Below are 15,736 nucleotides of genomic sequence, written 5' to 3'. Positions count from 1 at the left end.
ATACTTCGGCATACTGTCTCCATTCTCGCACTTAACGTTTCTGAGTTTATCCTTGAGCGCCAGCTTCCTCTGATCACTCTTGCTTTGGAATAGATCTGTCAACACTTTCCACATCAAGTATGGAGAAGCCTTTCCATGCAGGCTGGACACAATGTGATCCTTCACGCCCTCCAACAGAATCCTTTGACACTTTGCTGTCTTCTTTTGCCAAGCATCAACTTGCGCAGTATCAATAGGCTTTGGGACCTCAGCCTCTGTGAAATCCTTCAGCCCATTATCATATAACACTGCCTCCATCCTGTCTTTCCATGCAATATAATTCGAGCTACCCTTAAGAGCATACTCCAATCGCAATCCGTTGAAAGACACAACGTTGACACCAAGAAAACACTGATGCAAATTCGAATTCCACCAGCTCAAAACTCAACCGCTTCTGATCTAGAATTCGTGAGAACAAAGTATTTCTCGTACAGAGATTGACTATATGGGCTTTTACCGGATATCTCACCTTCCAAAGGAAGGATGAATCCAAAGGCTACCTGGTCCGATTACAGACTCTGCCTGAAGAAATAAAATGTAAACACTTTTTGAATAATAGATCTGATGATCAACAACTCTGATACCATGTAGAAATTTTGAATAATTAAACACTTATTCACAGAGATTATCCTGATTATACACTATTGTGGAATAAATGCATAATACATAACCTCCTCTACGTTGATCATCAATTAAGCAGCATTAAAAACAATGAAACATCAATCGCATGCGCACATTAACAGAGTATGTAACCTCGGGAAAGAATACAGCTGAAAACCCCACACTATCTGTATATTATATTGATTGAGAACATGTAACAATACATAGTACAATACTCCTTTCAAGTACTCAGTACTATCTCCACCTGTTACACACAAACTAGCTCAAATCTGATGCCTCAAATCTCCTCCACTGTTTGCCTGCTCCATTGCGCAATCTCGCAAGAGAATGATGATGAATGGCTGAAGCAAACTTGTATTTCCTTGGCTGAACCACGCAATCCTCATTGGCATTACTCAATCCCACTGATTGTGCAAGATATCATGCACAACTATAGTCACAACTGATAGCAATCTCAACCTCTAACACCTGTCTCCACTGAACTGTACTGCACTGAGTTAACTGATGTATTCTTTAGTTGCTTTATGAGTTAATAATTAGTGAATTAATTTAACAATTAATTCACATCACTCATCACTAGTGTATTCTGCAGTTAGACTAAATACAACTAGTTTAACCAAGTCAAACTGAACACAACTCCATCAACTCCACAATCAACTCCACCAAAACTCAACCACATGAGTTCTAACTGAAGTCTTGCATGCAATAGCTCAACTGACCCACAAGAAAAGCATATTTCCTTCTGACAGCTGCATGTGCCACATCCGTAGCTCAAACTGAAGTGCTCCAAGAGGATAAGATAATGTTTATAGTCCAAATATTATTATGAGCTAATAATATTCGACTGTTCTATTTTTAGCCTGACAGTGTAAAAATAGAAACCGCCCATATGTCTAAAAATAGAAGTCCATATATTTTTACCAACATGACCAATCATCCACAAATAGCATCCTGCAACTCATAGACCATGATCCATATGTCTAAAAATAGACTTTGCGCCAAAAATAGCTTGTGGGCCCACTTAGTGAAGGCGACTTCTTTCCGCTAAGCTCCATCATCTTGTTGCATTGTCAACATATAGATAGCGAATGCTCACACCATATGTCATGAGATAGGAGAAAAATTAATTTTCTCAATAAAACCAAGGATGGTTGTGTTGTCTTCGAAGGTAGTGAAACCGCTAGAGTATTGTGAAGCGATAAAGCCAATCTTAGTGAGAAGAGGACAAATGCAGAAGATGTTTGGCTCACAAAAGGTCTAAAGCATAATATATTGAGTGTGAGCCAAATGGTTGATGGAGGAAAATAAGTGATCTTCAACTCCAAAGGTTGCATCATCTGTAAGGAAGGATCAAAGAGAGTGATTGCTAGAGGAGTCAAGACACCAGACAATGTGTATGTGTTGAAGGGAAGAGAGAAGAGTAAGAAGAGACCAAGAGAGTACTCTTCCTCATCAGATTCAGATTAGATGAGATAAGTCCCTACTACAGTCCATTCTTACATGTTAGATCTACTTGACTATAGTAGTATGCATGAGACTTGCATGGTCTCAGGGGGAGTGTTGGCAGCTTGATCCAGTTCCTTCATGCACTTTCATATCAGCTGTATCACTTCATATGAGGTGTATCATGCAAAGGGGGAGCTAGTTCTCAAGGTTTTATTCTTTATGTTTTATTTCTTTTCACTCATTATTTTTACAGCTAATGTGTTTATTGTATATGAGTGGAAAAAATATGTGTATAAACCTTGTTGCAACATTCATTGTTTATATTTCAGCTATATTGTTACTAATGGTTTTTGGAGCAGTTGCATGTTGAGTTTCTTATGATAGTATTGGAAGTATGAAATCCATACGATTGTCTCATGCATATGGTCAAGGTGTGATGGAGAATCACACATTCAGGTGGAGGATATTTTCTTCCTAATGGTTTTGCAAAATGTTGACATTGTTTATGCAGGGTAATCTTTATAGCTATTGTTACATTTTGCTAGATAGATCATCTAGAATTTATGTACTTCATTGCTTATGTTTCTACTTCTAGATGAATCATGTATGCTTCTGATATATTTTATATGATTTAATTATATTTTTCAATTTCATGGAGAGAGAGAGCATGATCTTGCTTATGATGTGTGGATATTCATATGGTTGAATCATGTTGTTCGTATGGCTTCTTATATATGGAGATAATATGTTGTTGCTCATGTGTTTTTGGATGGATAAAACACGAGGAAGATGCTTGTTGCTGATCATGGTGGTTTGATGTATGTTGATGCATGAGATCTTGTGTACTCATGATGTTTTATGTCTCGCTGCTCATATATGGAGTATACATGTTTTGTTGCTCACTGATTTATTACTTATGCCTCATTGATGATATGTTGCTCACCTATGATGAGGATAAGTATTTGTTGCTGCTATGATGTTTTGGCATGATGAGGATGTATAATGTTGCTGCTTCTATGACATATTGCTATGGTTGATGCATTTGTGGAGCATGGCGGTGGTTGTTAGTGGTTTCTAAGATCTTGATGCAGTATATTTGTTGATGGGGTGGTGATGACCAAGGTGTTGAGTGGCCATGTACTAGCACATGATATTGCTAGTTCTTCTATGTTGTGACTATATTTGAAGAGCTTATGTCATAGCTTATGGAGGCCTTGTACTTGATGGATATGCCATGTATATCATTTTATTTTTGTTTTCATATAAAGCATATATTGATGCTCATTGTTTCCATGTGATCATGTATTACATATTTTGAGCACATATTTATGGAAGCACCATTGTGTGTGGATGTAAAAGCCATGTACTATCATTGTATCATATTTTGGGTGTATTTCTCATGGAGTGACACATGGTGTTTAACATATCTTGTCATTATCTATGTATGGGTTAATGGATGTCCAAGACATGTTTCATAATGTATATCTTTGATGTAGCCCCACTTTATTGGGTGCATTATGCAAAACTTGGGTCCATAGAGTCATGGTTGGTGATAGGTGTAGAGGATTCATATGTCAGTCCTATGTACTTGTCACAATCATGTATTTTCTCCATGAAGCATTATGTTGTAATGTATTGTATATCATGTCCAAAGTCAGTTAGAGTCATGGTCCATGAGGAGTAGTCTCTTGCACTTGGCAAGAAGGCTTATTGCAACTGACAAATGTGTTGCTTCAACATGAAGAGTGTTGATTGCATCTCCATTACATGCTTAGGGGGAGCATGTTTCAGTCTTCATTGATGACATATCATTAGCTAGTGGTTTGGCAGTCGGTTTCCTTTCTTCACATGCTTATCTTCCAGAGGATACTTCTATGGGTTGCATCATCATGATGTTGTGTATGACAGGCGCAGTCCTTCTCTCATCCGACACATTATTCGTATTGTAATTCAGTGCTTGTATGGCCCTTTTCCATATGTCAAAGTGATCCAGGTGGATGTTGGTGGCCACCCACCTATCCCACTTGGAACCCCACAACTGTCTCTTTCAGTTTTTCATTTTCTGTAATTGTAGCACAATTTACTATTTTTAGTAGTTTTTCGGGTCCTGAACTTCCGGAGCTGTTTTGAAGCCCTAAACGATGTTTTTTGGGAAATCTAGGATAGATCTTTCTAACGAGCTATTGTACGTGTCAAACGAAGATCGGGTGCCAAAGTTATGACCCCGGGAAGTTGATGTACCAACTTACCCAAAAGGGGCCCACAATTTGGTGTTTCATCTTCTAGGGTTAGGTTTTGGGATGTTAAGGGTTTTCCATTGTTTCTCAACAATAAATAGGCCTTCGAGCCTCATTGTAACACAGTTCAGAGGCATGTAGCCGCCACATCTCTTCTCAGAGATAAGCTACAATCGCCCTAGCTAGTTTATTTCCATTTCTGTTTGTAAACATGTTTCAGTATTTTACATTAATGACATGAAGTATTATTTCTGCTGCATCTTTGTGTATATGGTTATCTCTGTATTTTGTTGCATTCCTGTTTAAAATCCAGATCAATGGTATTAGAGCGGTCTGCTTTTTCTCTGTTTTTTCTTTGCATGTCCCCAACGAGGTCGGGATATAAGAAGTTAGGGCTTGAACTGGTCGAACCTTTGCAAGACCAGCCTTGCAAATCCCGACAACCTCCCATTGCAGATGAAAAGAAAGATGAGGGGGCAGGAGATCCTATCAAAATATTGCTCGAAGAAGCCCTCGAGCGACAAAGGAACACAATGATGGACAACTTTGCCCAAATCCTTCAACGGCTACATAGAGGCAACGCATCGGCTTCCAACAGCTACTTTGGAAACGCCACACCATTTAAGGTACAAGTTAATTTTGAAATCCCCATCTTCAAGGGTCAAATAGACGCAGATGCTGTAGATAAATGGTTAAATCTGCTAGATGGGTATTTTTCTGTTCATGAATTTTCGAGTCGGGAAAAGATTGTTTTTGCTCTTCTCAAAGCAGTCCCCCATGTCAAGGACTGGTGGGAAACCTACTGCGAGCAGAAGAATGAAAGTACGGGCTCACTATTTTTAGCTGCACCCACTTGGGATTCATTCCAGGATGCCGTCAAGGAGCAGTACTACCCTGTCAAAAGCTATGAGGACAAATACATCAAATGGACCACACTGCGGCAGGGAAGGGACCAAGATGTGCCGGAGTTCACAAACATTTTTGATACCCTTCGCACACAGTTGAGTATCAAGGACTCTGAGTTGCGTTTGGTACTCAAATACCGTGGTTGCCTACACAGATACATCTAGGAAGAGATGAAGTTCCTAAACATCTCCTCGCTCAGCACAACTTACTAATACGCTGTCAAAACAGAGCGAAAGTTCAAACAGAAGAAGCGAGACTTTGGATCTGCAAATCCGAAGACCAAAGGACAAAGCCAAGGTGGGGTGACCCAAGACAACCCGTCGAAGCCACAAGAAAAGAACAACACCACGAAGCTGAAGAAGGACACAGGAAAGTGGTGTGAGTTCCATAAGGGTCCCACTCACAACACAAGTGAGGGTCGGACCAAGCAGTAGCTGGTGGCCGAGTTGAAGGCTTCAGAATCAAATGCATGTTCCGACCTTGAGTCAGAACCCGACAAGGGAAATGGCAAAGGGAAGCAGATATTTGACGCGGAGCCCACCGTCATTGTTGCCACCGCCAAGATCCAGAAGAATGAGCCCGAAGATCTTGAGGAGGGGGAATGCCTTTTCCACTCATAGATGTGGGTGAAGGGTTTGCCGCTGAAATTCATTGTGGACAGTGGCAGCCAAAAGAACCTCATTTCAGCACAGGTCGTGGAGCGGTTGGGCCTACCAACTACACCACACCCGTAGCCGTACAATATCAGGTGGCTCCATGAAGGACGAGATATCAAAGTTCGCCAGCAGTGCCACCTTCCCTACAACATCAAGCCCTTCACAGACGAGGTATTGTGTGATGTTACACCTCTGGATGTTTGTGATGTACTATTAGGCCAACCATACTTGTGGAGGCGACATGCTGTGTATGAGTCCAGGCCTCGCGCTGTCATTGTTTCTTTGGGTAATTCATTATACAAGATACCGGAGGTAGCCCCAGCTACCGCCACCTTTTTGATCACTGCCAAGAAAGGCAGCAAGCTCATCTCCCAGACTAGGAAATTCATTTTCTGTTTGGTTCGCACCCAAAGTAAGGGGAAGATCATTGCTACATCCATGACCCCCGGGAAGGGTTCCTCCACGGAACAGCAGCAGCAAAGGGATACGGTCATGACAGAACATAGGAACAACTTCTCCTCACCCACAGGGGTACCACACAAGCTTCAGGTGGACAAAAAAGTCTGGTTGCATCTACAGAAAGAACGCCTTACAAGAGCCCATCAAAAGCTCCGACCATGCCGACATGGTCCTTACGCCATTACCAAGGCTGTGCAAAATAATAATTTGGAGCACAAAATTCCTTCATTCCTTCGCTTGCATCGAGTATTCAATGTGGATCATCGCTGACCCTACTTCCCACCATTACTGGACACATCAGAGATTGCAGAACAACTCACCAAAGAACCAGCTCAGCAGAAGTTTCCTCATCTCAGGGAGGAACTCAACGCAATTGGGACCATTGTTTACTAGGGGGGAGCAATGATCCAGGTGGATGTTGGTGGCCACCCACCTATCCCACTTGGACCCCCACAACTGTCTCTTTTAGTTTTTCATTTTCTGTAATTGTAGCACAATTTACTATTTTTAGCAGTTTTTCGGGTCCTGAACTTCTGCAGCTGCTTTGAAGCCCTAAACGACGTTTTTTGGGAAATCTGGGAGCAACATGTGTCCAAGGACCAATGTTTTTCTTCCCAAAGTTCTAGTGCTCAAATAGATCTTTCTAATGAGCTATTGTACGCGTTAAATGAAGAGCGGGTGCCAAAGTTACGATCCCTGGAAGTTGATGTACCAACTTACCCAAAACAGGGCCCACAATTTGGCGTTTCATCTTCTAGGGTTAGGTTTTTGGATGTTAAGGGTTTTCCATTATTTCTCAACAATAAATAGGCCTTCGAGCCTCATCGTAACATAGTTCAGTGGCATGTAGCCGCCACATCTCTTCTTAGAGATAAGCTACCATCGCCCTAGCGGTTTATTTCCATTTCTGTTTGTAAGCATATTTAAGTATTTTACATTAATGAAATGAAGTATTATTTCTACTACATCTTTGTGTATATGGTTATCTTTGTATTTTGTTGCATTCCTGTTAAAATCTGGATCAGTGGTATCAGAGCGGTATGCTTTTTCTCTATTTTTTCTTTGCATGTCCCCAATGAGGTCGGGATATAAGGAGTTAGGGCTTGAATTAGTCGAACCTTTGCAAGACCAGCCTCGCAAATCCCGACGACCTCCCATGGCGGATGAAAAGAAAGATGATGGGGCAGAAGATCCTATCAAAATCTTGCTCGAAGAAGCCCTCGAGTGACAAAGGAACGCGATGATGGACAACTTTTCCCAAATCCTTCAGCGGCTGCCTAGAGGCGACGCATCAGCTTCCAACAACTACTCTGGAAACACCACACTATTTAAGGTACAAGTTAATTTTGAAATCCCCATCTTTGAGGGTCAAATAGACGCAAATGCCATAGATAAATGGTTAAATCTGCTATATGGGTATTTTTCTATTCATGAATTTTCGAGTGGGGAAAAGATTGTTTTCGCTCTTCTCAAAGCAGCCCCCCATTTCAAGCACTGGTGGGAAACCTACTGCGAGCAGAAGAATGAAAGTACAGGCTCACTATTTTCAGCCGCATCCACATGGGATTCATTCTGGGATGCCGTCAAGGAGCAGTACTACCCTATCAAAAGCTATGAGGATAAATACATCAAATGGACCACACTGTGGTAGGGAAGGGACCAAGATGTGCCAGAGTTCACAAACATTTTTCATACCCTTCGCACATAGTTGGGTATCAAGGACTCTGAGCTGCATTTGGTACTCAAATACCGCGGCTGCATACACAGATACATCTAGGAAGAGATGGAGCTCCTGAACATCTCCTCGCTCGGCGCAGCGTACCTATACGCTGTCAAAATCGAGCAAAAATTCAAACAAAAGAAGCGAGACTTTGGATCTGCAAATCCGAAGACCAAAGGACAAAGCCAAGGTGGGGTGACCCAAGACAACTCGTCGAAGCTGTAAGAAAAGAACAACATCACGAAGCCGAAGAAGGACACAGGAAAGTGGTGTGAGTTGCACAAGAGTCCCACTCACAACACAAGTGAGTGTTGGACCAAGCAGTCACTGGTGGCCGAGTTGAAGGCTTTAGAATCAGATGCATGTTCCGACCTCGAGTCAGAACCCGACAAGGGAAATGGAAAATGGAAGCAAATCATTGATGCGGAGGCCAGTGTCACTGTTGCCACCGCCAAGATCCAGAAGAATGAGCTCGAAGATCTCGAGGAGGGGGAACGTCTTTTCCACTCACAGATGTGGGTGAAGGGTTTGCCGCTGCAATTCATTGTCGACAGTGGTAGCCAAAAGTACCTCATTTCAGCAGAGGTCGTGAAGTGGTTGGCCCTACCGACTACACCACACCTGCAGTCGTACGGTATCGGGTGGCTTCATGAAGGACGAGATCTCAAAGTTCGCCAGCAGTGCCGCCTTCCCTACAGCACTAAGCCCTTCATAGACGAGGTATTGTGTGATGTTACACCTCTGGATGTTTGTGATGTACTATTAGGCCAGCCCTACTTGTGGAGGTGACATGCTGTGTATGAGTCAAGGCCTCGCGTTGTCATTATTTCTTTGGGTAATTCATTATACAAGATACCGGAGGTAGCCCCAGCTACTGCCACCTCTTTGATCACTGCCAAGAAAGGCAGCAAGCTCATATCCCAGACTAGGAAATTCATTTTCTGTCTGGTCCGCACCCGAAGTAAGGTGAAGATCGTTGTACATCCATGACCACCCCGAAGGGTTCCTCCACACAACACCAGCAGCAAAGGGATACGGTCATGACAGAACACAGGAACAACTTCTCCTCACCCACGGGGGTACCACACAAGCTTCAGGTGGGCAACAAAGTCTGGTTGCATCTGCAAAAAGAATGCCTTACAAGAGCTCATCAGAAGCTCCGACCACGCCGACATGGTCCTTACGCCATTACCAAGGTTGTGCGAAATAATTCTTTGGAGCACAAAATTCCTCCATTCCTTCGCTTGCACCGAGTGTTCAATGTGGACCATTGCTGACCCTACTTCCCACCATTACTAGACACATCAAAAATTGCAGAACAACTGACCAGAGATCCAGCTCAGCAGAAGCTTCCTCATCTCACGAAGGAACTCAATGCAATGGGGCCCATTGCTTACTAAGGGGGGAGGAATGATCCAGGTGAGTGTTTGTGGCCACCCACCTGCCCCACTTGGACCCCCACAACTGTCTCTTTTAGTTTTTCATTTTCCGTAATTGTAGCACAATTTACTATTTTTAGCAGTTTTTCAGGTCCTGAACTTCTGGAGCTATTTTGAATCCCTAAACGACGTTTTTTGGGAAATCTGGGAGTAACATGGGGCCATGGACTGATTTTTCTCTTCCCAAAGTTGTAGTGCTTGGATAGATCTTTCTATCGAGCTATTATAGACGTCAAACAAAGATCGGGTGCCAAAGTTATGACCCCGGGAAGTTGATGTACCAACTTACCTAAATGGGGCCCACAATTTGGCGTTTCATCTTCTAGGGTTAGGTTTTGGGATGTTAAGGGTTTTCCATTGTTTCTAAACTATAAATAGGCCTTCAAGCCTCATTGTAACACAGTTCAGAGGCATGTAGCCGCCACATTTCTTCTCAGAGATAAGCTACCATCACCCTAGCTAGTTTATTTCCATTTCTGTTTGTAAGCATGTTTCAGTATTTTACATTAATGAAATGAAGTATTATTTCTGCTGCATCTTTGTGTATATGGTTATCTCTGTATTTTGTTGCGTTCCTGTTTAAAATCCAGATCAATGGCATTAGAGCAGTCTGCTTTTTCTCTGTTTTTTCTTTGCATGTCCCCAACGAGGTCGGGATATAAGGAGTTAGGGCTTGAACTGGTCGAACCTTTGCAAGACCAGCCTTGCAAACCCCGACGACCTCCCATTGCAGATGAAAAGAAAGATGAGGGGGCAGGAGGTCCTATCAAAATCTTGCTCGAAGAAGCCCTCGAGTGACAAAGGAACACGATGATGGACAACTTTGCCCAAATCCTTCAACGGCTACACAGAGGCAACGCATCGGCTTCCAACAGCTACTCTGGAAACGCCACACCATTTAAGGTACAAGTTAATTTTGAAATCCCCATCTTCGAGGGTCAAATAGATGTAGATGTTGTAGATAAATGGTTAAATCTGCTAGATGGGTATTTTTCTGTTCATGAATTTTCGAGTCGGGAAAAGATTGTTTTTGCTCTTCTCAAAGCAGCCCCCCACGTCAAGGACTGGTGGGAAACCTACTGCGAGCAGAAGAATGAAAGTACAGGTTCACTATTTTCAGTCGCATCCACTTGGGATTCATTCCAAGATGCCGTCAAGGAGCAGCACTACCCTGTCAAAAGCTATGAGGACAAATACATCAAATGGACCACACTGTGGCAGGGAAGGGACCAATATGTGCCGGAGTTCACAAAAATTTTTCATACCCTTCACAAACAGTTGGGTATCAAGGAATTTGAGCTGCATTTGGTACTCAAATGCCATGGCTACCTACATAGATACATCTAGGAAGAGATGGAGTTCCTAAACATCTCCTCGCTCAACACAGCGTACCGATACGCTGTCAAAATCGAGCAAAAGTTCAAACAGAAGAAGCGAGACTTTGTATCTGCAAATCCAAAGACCAAAGGACAAAGCCAAGGCGAGGTGACCCAAGACAACCTGTCCAAGCTGCAAGAAAAGAAAAACACCAGGAAGCCGAAGAAGGACACAGGAAAGTGGTGTGAGTTCCACAAGAGTCGCACTCACAACACAAGTGAGTGTCGGACCAAGCAGTCGCTGGTGGCCGAGTTGAAGGCTTCAGAATCAGATGCATGTTCCGACCTTGAGTCAGGAACCCACCAAGGGAAATGGAAAAGGGAAGCAGATCATTAACGCAAAGCCCAACGTCACTGTTGCCACCACCAAGATCCGGAAGAATGAGCCCGAAGATGCCAAGGAGGGGGAACGTCTTTTCCACTCACAGATGTGGGTGAAGGGTTTGCCGCTGCAATTCATTTTCAAGAGTGGGAGCCAAAAGAACCTCATTTCAGCAGAGGTCATGAAGCTGTTGGGCCTACTGACTACACCACACTCGCAGCTGTACAGTATCAGGTGGCTTCATGAAGGACGAGATCTCAAAGTTTGCCAACAGTGCCGCCTTCCCTACAACATCAAGCCCTTCACAAACGAGGTATTGTGTGATGTTACACCTTTGGATGTTTGTGATGTACTATTAGGCCAACCATACTTGTGGAGGTGACGTGCTGTGTGTGAGTCAAGGCCTCGCACTGTCATTATTTCTTTGGGTAATTCATTATACAGGATATCGAAGGTAGCCCCAGCTACCACCACCTCTTTAATCACTGCCAAGAAAGGCAGCAAGCTCATCTCCCAAACTAGGAAATTCATTTTCTGTCTGGTCCCTGCCCAAAGTAAGGGGAAGATCGTTGCTACATCCATGACCCCCGGGAAGGGTTCCTCCACGCAACAGTAGCAACAAAGGGATACAGTCATGACAGAACACAGGAACAACTTCTCCTCACCCATAGGGGTACCACACAAGCTTCAGGTGGGCAACAAAGTCTGGTTGCATCTGCAGAAAGAACGCCTTACAAGAGCCCATCAGAAGCTCTGACCACACCGACGTGGTCCTTACGCCATTACCAAGGCTGTGCGAAATAATACTTTGGAGCACAACATTCCTCCATTCCTTTGCTTGCACTGAGTGTTCAATGTAGACTATCGCTGACCCTGCTTCCCACCATTACTGGACACAACAGAGATTGTAGAACAACTCACTAGAGACCCAGCTCAGCAGAAGCTTCCTCATCTCAGGGAGGAACTTAATGCAATGGGGACCATTACTTACTAAGGGGGGAGGAATGATCCAGGTGGATGTTGGTGGCCACCCACCTATCCCTCTTGGACCCCCACAATTGTCTCTTTCAGTTTTTCATTTTCCGTAATTGTAGCACAATTTACTATTTTTAGCAGTTTTTTAGGTCCTGAACTTCCGGAGCTGTTTTGAAGCCCTAAACGACGTTTTTTGGGAAATCTGGGAGCAACATGGGTCCATGGACTGATGTTGCTCATCCCAAAGTTTTAGTGCTCGGACAGATCTTTCTAACTGGCTATTGTACGCGTCAAACAAAGATCGGGTGCCAAAGTTACGACCTCGGGAAGTTGATGTACCAACTTACCCAAAATGGGGCCCACAATTTGGTGTTTCATCTTCTAGGGTTAGGTTTTGGGATGTTAAGGGGTTTCCATTGTTTCTCAACAATAAGTAGGCCTTCGAGCCTCATTGTAACACATTTCAGAGGCATGTAGCTGCCACATCTCTTCTCAGAGATAAGCTACCATCGCCCTAGCTGGTTTATTTCCATTTCTGTTTGTAAACATATTTCAGTATTTTACATTAATGAAATGAAGTATTATTGCTGCTGCATCTTTGTGTATATGGTTATCTCTGTATTTTGTTGTGTTCCTGTTTAAAATCTGGATCAGTGGTATCAGAGTGGTCTGCTTTTTCTCTGTTTTTTCTTTGCATGTCCCCAACGAGGTCGGGGTAAAAGGAGTTAGGGCTTGAACTGGTCGAACCTTTGCATGACCAGCCTCGCAAATCCCGACGATCTCCCATGGCGGATGAAAATAAAGATGAGGGGGCAGGAGATCCTATCAAGATCTTGCTCGAAGAAGCCCTCGAGCGACAAGGGAACGCAACGATGGACAACTTTTCCCAAATCCTTCAGCGGCTACCTAGAGGCGACGCATCGGCTTCCAATAGCTACTCTCGAAATGCCACACCATTTAAGGTACAAGTTAATTTTGAGATCCCCATCTTCGAGGGTCAAATAGATGCAGATGCCGTAGATAAATGGTTAAATTTGCTAGATGGGTATTTTTTTGTTCATGAATTTTCGAGTCAGGAAAATATTGTTTTTGCTCTTCTCAAAGCAGCCCCCCACGTCAAGGACTGGTGGGAAACCTACTGCGAGCAGAAGAATGAAAGTACAGGCTCACTATTTTCAGTCGCACCCACTTGGGATTCATTCTGGGATGCCTCAAGGAGCAATACTACCCTGTCAAAAGATATGAGGATAAATACATCAAATGGACCACACTGTGGCAGGGAAGGGACCAAGATGTGCCGAAGTTCACAAACATTTTTGATACCCTCCACACAAAGTTGGGTATCAAGGACTCTGAGCTACATTTGGTACTCAAATACGGTGACTGCCTACACAGATACATCCAGGAAGAGATGGAGTTCTTGAACATCTCCTCACTCGGCACAACATACTGATACGCTGTCAAAATCGAGCAAAAGTTCAAACAGAAGAAGCGAGACTTTGGATCTGTAAATTCAAAGACCAAAGGACAAAGCTAAGGCCAGGTGACCCAAGACAACCTATCGAAGCCGCGAGAAAAGACAACACCATGAAGTTGAAGAAGGACACAGGAAAGTGGTGTGAGTTCCACAAGAGTCCCACTCATGACACAAGTGAGTGTCAGACCAAGCAGTCGCTGGTGGCCGAGTTGAAGGCTTCAGAATCAGATGCATGTTCCGACCCTGAGTTAAAACACGACAAGGGAAATGAAAAAGGGAAGCAGATCATTGACGCGGAGCCCAACATCATTGTTGCCACTACCAAGATCCAGAAGAATGAGCCCCAAGATCCCGAGGAGGGGGAACGTCCTTTCCACTCACAGATGTGGGTGAAGGGTTCACTGCTGCAATTCATTATCGACAGTGGCAGCCAAAAGAACCTCATTTCAGTAGAGGTCGTGAAGCGGTTGGGCCTACCGACTACACCACACTCGAAACCGTACTATATCGGGTGGCTTCATGAAGGATGAGATCTCAAAGTTCGCCAGCAGTGCCGCCTTCCCTATAGCATCAAGCCTTCATAGACGAGGTATTGTGTGATGTTACACCTTTGGATGTTTGTGATGTACTATTAGGCCAACCATACTTGTGGAGGCGACATGCTGTGTATAAGTCAAAGCCTCGCGCTGTCATTATTTCTTTGCGTAATTCATTATATAGGATTCCAGAGGTAGCCCTAGCTACTGCCACGCCTTTGATCACTAAAAAGAAAGGCAGCAAGCTCATCTCCATAACTAGGAAATTCATTTTCTGTCTGGTCCGTGCCCAAAGTAAGGGGAAGAAAGTTGCTACATCCATGACCCCCGCGAAGGGTTCCTGCACCCAAAAGCAACAAAAAAGAGATAAGATCATGATAGAAAACGGGAACAACTTCTCCTTACCCACAGGGGTACCACACAAGCTTCAGGTGGGCAACAAAGTCTGGTTGCATCTGCGGAAAGAACGTCTCACAAGAGCCCATCAGAAGCTTCGACGACGTCGACATGGTCCTTACGCCATTACCAAGGCTATGCAAAATAATACTTTGGAGCACAACATTCCTCCATTCCTTCGCTTGCACCGAGTGTTCAATGTGGACCGTCGCCGACCCTGCTTCCCACCATTACTGGACACATCAAAAATTGCAGAACAACTGACTAGAGTCCCAGCTCAGCAGAAGCTTCCTCATCCCACGAAGGAACTCAAAGCAATGGGGCCCATTGCTTACTAAGGGGGAAGGAATGATCTAGGTGGATGTTGGTGGCCACCCACCTATCCCACTTGGACCCCTACAAAATCATATCCATGTTCCGACCCTGAGTCAGAACCCGACAAGGGAATTGGCAAAGGGAAGCAGATCATTGACGTGGAGCCCAGCATCACTGTTGCCATCGCCAAGATCCAGAAGAATGATCCCGAAGATCCCGGGGAGGGTGAACGTCTTTTCCACTCACAGATGTGGGTGAAGGGTTTGCCGCTATAATTCATTATCAACAGTGGCAGCTAAAAGAACCTCATTTCAGCAGAGGTTGTGAAGCGGTTGGGCCTACCGACTACACCACACCCGCAACTGTACAGTATTGGGTGGCTTAATGAAGGATGAGATCTCAAAGTTCGCCAGTAGTGCTGCCTTCCCTACAACATCAAGCTCTTCAAAGATGAGGTATTATGTGATGTTACACCTCTGGATGTTTGTGATGTACTATTAGGCCAACCATACTTGTGGAGGTGACATGCTGTGTATGAGTCAAGGCCGCGCGCTGTCAGTATTTCTTTGGGTAATTCATTATACAGGATACTGGAGGTAGCCCCAGCTACCGCCACCTCTTTGATCACTAGCAAGAAAGGCAGCAAGCTCATCTCCCAGACTAGGAAATTCGTTTTCTATTTGGTCCACACCCAAAGGAAGGTGAAGATCATTGCTACATCCATAACCCCCGTGAAGGTTTCTTCCACGCAACAGTAGCAGCAAAGGGATATGGTCATGACAAAACACAGGAACAACTTCTCCTCACCCATAGGGG

This window comes from Pinus tabuliformis, chromosome 6 (assembly GCF_031772625.1).
Source record: "Pinus tabuliformis cultivar Carrire ecotype Pingquan chromosome 6, CPIR1, whole genome shotgun sequence".
NCBI lineage: Eukaryota > Viridiplantae > Streptophyta > Pinopsida > Pinales > Pinaceae > Pinus > Pinus tabuliformis.
Note: the sequence above shows the minus strand (reverse complement) of the source record.